The sequence below is a fragment of the Frankliniella occidentalis genome, unplaced genomic scaffold (genome assembly GCF_000697945.3).
Source record: "Frankliniella occidentalis isolate FOCC.00 unplaced genomic scaffold, Focc_3.1 Scaffold36, whole genome shotgun sequence".
NCBI classification, from domain to species: Eukaryota; Metazoa; Arthropoda; class Insecta; order Thysanoptera; family Thripidae; genus Frankliniella; species Frankliniella occidentalis.
Window position 1 is genome coordinate 1,315,548 of NW_026267166.1, and position 3,380 is coordinate 1,318,927.

The 3,380-nt window shown below is 61.2% G+C and overlaps 1 protein-coding gene across 1 annotated transcript in view; it reads right to left on the minus strand.

Moving 5' to 3' along the window:
• The window catches only part of LOC113210775 (sodium-coupled monocarboxylate transporter 1), a gene marked incomplete in the record, with an annotated part of 26,577 nt that extends 23,370 nt beyond the window's left edge, over positions 1-3,207 (minus strand). The window contains 1 exon segment of the mRNA XM_052266262.1: positions 2,433-3,207.
• Between the last annotated feature and the right edge of the window lie 173 nt (positions 3,208-3,380).

A 3,380-nucleotide genomic window follows, 5' to 3' on the forward strand; every position in this document is an offset into this window, starting at 1 on the left:
CAACCCATCCGAAAATAGCCGGGCCAGCGACAGTCCGAGTCCGCCACTAAGAGGAAGATGGAGGAGGGAGGGGGCTAGGGGAAGAGAGGGGGGCAGGTGAGGGAGTAGAAGAAGAAGAAGAAAGAGAGAGGGATGGCGGGGGGAAGGGGGTTAGAAAGAGAGGGAAGTCGTGCAAACGTCGCCAAAACGTCGACGGCGCCGGAACATTGGGCGGGTGCCAGCGACAACTTGCCAGGGGGGGAGAGCGAGCGAAACGATTAGAAAAAGGCCGGGCCGGGCCACCAGTCCGCGGACAGAATGCGGGGCGCGCGCACCTCGTCGTCCCGAGCCCGACGCACCCCCATTCCCTTCCTCGCCCCGACGGGGGGCGGGCCCCTTCCCAAAACGAACGAGCTCCCCCCCCCTCCCCACTCCCCTTTAGCCCCTCATGCGTCGCTGTTAAGCTGCGAGAACTAACCTGCAGCCGCCCTTAAAAGGGCTGAAAGGATGATCAACCCAGACGGAACGGCGCGCGCGCGCTTTCCACGTAATGAACGGGGACAGTGACCTTCAACGCCGCTGTCGTACATCCCCTGCGGGGAGAAGGAGAAAGGAGTAGCGGTGGAGGAGGATGAGGGGCAGTAAGAGGAGGAGGAGGAGGAGGAGGAGGACAAGGGGGGCGGAGGGATCTGTCTCTTGGCTCCTCGCCTCGCCGTGCAGCAGCGGCGGCGGGAGCAGAGGATCATCGCCGCCAAGACAACGCTGGCGCGGTAGCGTTCGGGTGGTCAGTGGTCAACAAGGGGTGTCGTCGCGGACACCACCCTTTGGCGGAGGTAAACAGCAGCGAATGCGCGGGCTCCACCACAGCACAGCCACGGCCCCGCGGCGAGAGAGTGGCGGCAACAGCGCGCAGCCAACAGATTGTTTCCAATCCGGTTTTCCTCATCAAAAAATAAGCTCGCTCGTTGTATTATTTGTTCGAAGGTGGCCGGCGCGCGCGGCACACGGGCGGCATCAGCGTGCGCCCGGGAGAGAAGGGCGAAAATAAAGCGAGAGGTGCTGCTGGGCGCCCCGCCCGCCCGCGTCAAGGTCCTCTCTCAGCAGGCCCTACTATATATCCATCCACCTGTACCGCGCTGGCGCTGTAGCGAGTATCTGAATAATTGCGATCTATGGTAATTGCAAAAACATTTGTTTTTCAGACCCACATTAATTTTCTTTTTCGGATGGGTAACTCCATGAGGTGTGGTCGTAGAACGTACGTGCGGCACCACGAACGTTGAGGACTGATGTAGGCGAACTAGAGGTGCTACAATTTCGTTAGGACCCGTGGATGCGAAGTCGTGCAGACACATCCACCGATACCCTCGATACGCTTCCTCGATTTGCCATTCGGCTACAGTTTTCAGAAAATAAGCGTCGTGACGCACGGACAGATAATTTAATAGTGTGAGGAAAATTTTCGAGCATAACCTTCGAAGGGAAAAAACCTGACAAATCCATATGGGGACACTTTTTATTGATTGGACGTAACCGGAAAGATTTACCAACACGAAATTGTTAAAAATCCGAAAAGTAAAGACTTTTGCCATTTTTTTACTATCTGAAATTGCTCGTGTCGTTTTTTTTTCTTTTTGTAGAAAATGCAATATGCTGTGTCAATGGTCGTTAAAGTTGCTGGGGGGGGGGGGGGTGACTGTAAAGAACGTTAGTTTTACTGCTAAAGATACTTTCGAGCCGAGCAGCAGTTGACCGCCCGTTACTATCTCTGCACGCGGCTGACGCGCACGAAGACCCCGCCACAATGTACTTGCTGAACAAACAGCTCGGCGCGGTGGCAGCGCGACCCACGTCGTCTGCTACACCGGCAGAAATAAATGCGAGTGCGCTTGCCGTTTCCAGTTCAGACAGCGGGATGGGCAGAAACTGTCAGAATGGTATGCGCGGAAGGGGTGGGGGGCAGCCTCAAGCGGATCCGACTACCCCCCCCCCCACACCGGCCTGCGCCGCCGTCTGGAGACACCACCAGTCACTTCCAGTGGCACTGCTCCGAGTGTTACAGGATGCTGATAAGTCTGGCCCTCACGCTCTAACGTAAGTGAGCGAGCACGCACGCACGCACGCACACACACGCGTTGTTATTCTTCCTATCTTCCCCTTCCACACATCTCTTTCTCTCCCTCTCTTTCTCTCTCTTTGCCTCTCCTTCCGTCTCAGTGCGACCGACCGCCCGTGAATGACGTGCATCGTGGCGGTTTGCGCGGGCGTACCGCAGCAGCTGCCACCTCATCCTCCTTCCTGGCGCGTGCCTTTGATTCGTTATCATTTCTGCTCCGCGGCGGCGGCGGCATCCTCCCCCGCGCCTCCACCGCCGCCACCGCCACCTCCCGCGCTCAAGGGAGAAAGTCCGCGCTGCTCATAATCGGCTAACCTAACCTCACCACTTGACTCACCTGGGGGACTTTGCAGTCAGCTGTTGACTCGACGATGAGGAAGGGTGGGCTGCTCCTTATCTCGGAATCACTTTCACACTTCTTGATGGGGCGGGGCGGGGAGGGCCTTCCCTCCCGGCTGAGTCACCCGGCTCCGCGCACGTCACCGCCGCAGAGTCAACAACAGCGGGGCGGACTCCTGCTGCACGCCGGCGGCGGGCTTGGACACCACGTCGGGCGCCTCGGTGGAGTCCTCGCGTCGTCGTCGTCGTCGTCGTCTTCGGCGTGTTGGGCCCCCGGTGCGCGGACGTTGTCGGCGGGGGGCTCTGGGGTGCACTGAGGTGTCACCCGCTGGCACTGGGCGCTATCGCCGAGCGGTCGAGCGGGCGCGGGCAAGGCCTGGCCCTGCGCGGCGTGGCGTGGCGGGGGGCGACGGCGTCGTCCGTCGTGGCGGTGGTGTTGTGCGGTGTTGTGGTGGCGGCACCGGGACACACGGGCCGGCCGGCGCGAGTGTGGATGAGTGAGTGAGGGAGTGCGCGAGTGAGTGAGTGAGTGTTGTTCGGGAGCCGCTCGGCTCGGCTGATCTGCGCTGCGGTCAGGTCTGAGCTCGGCCTCTTCGGCTAGCCGTCGCTGCTGCTGCGGCTACAACTCGGTCGCGGCTCGGCTCGGCACTCGGCGCTCGGTTCGGCTCGGCTCTACCCGCGCGCGCGAGGGGGAAGGACAGGTCACGGCCGCGGTGCACCACGACGGCGTGCTCGGCGTGCTCCTCACTGTACCTCCGGAGACAGACAGACTGGTCTAGGGTGGCCACCTCTCTGGCGATATATACCGACCGCTGCCTCAGCCACAGCCGCAGACCGGCGGAGCGGCACGGGGCGGGGCGGGGCGGGACGGAGCGGGGAGGGGCGGTCCTGGTGCTGCCGATGTTCGGCCTGGCCGACGTCATGAGACGGGCTGAAGCCACATGCG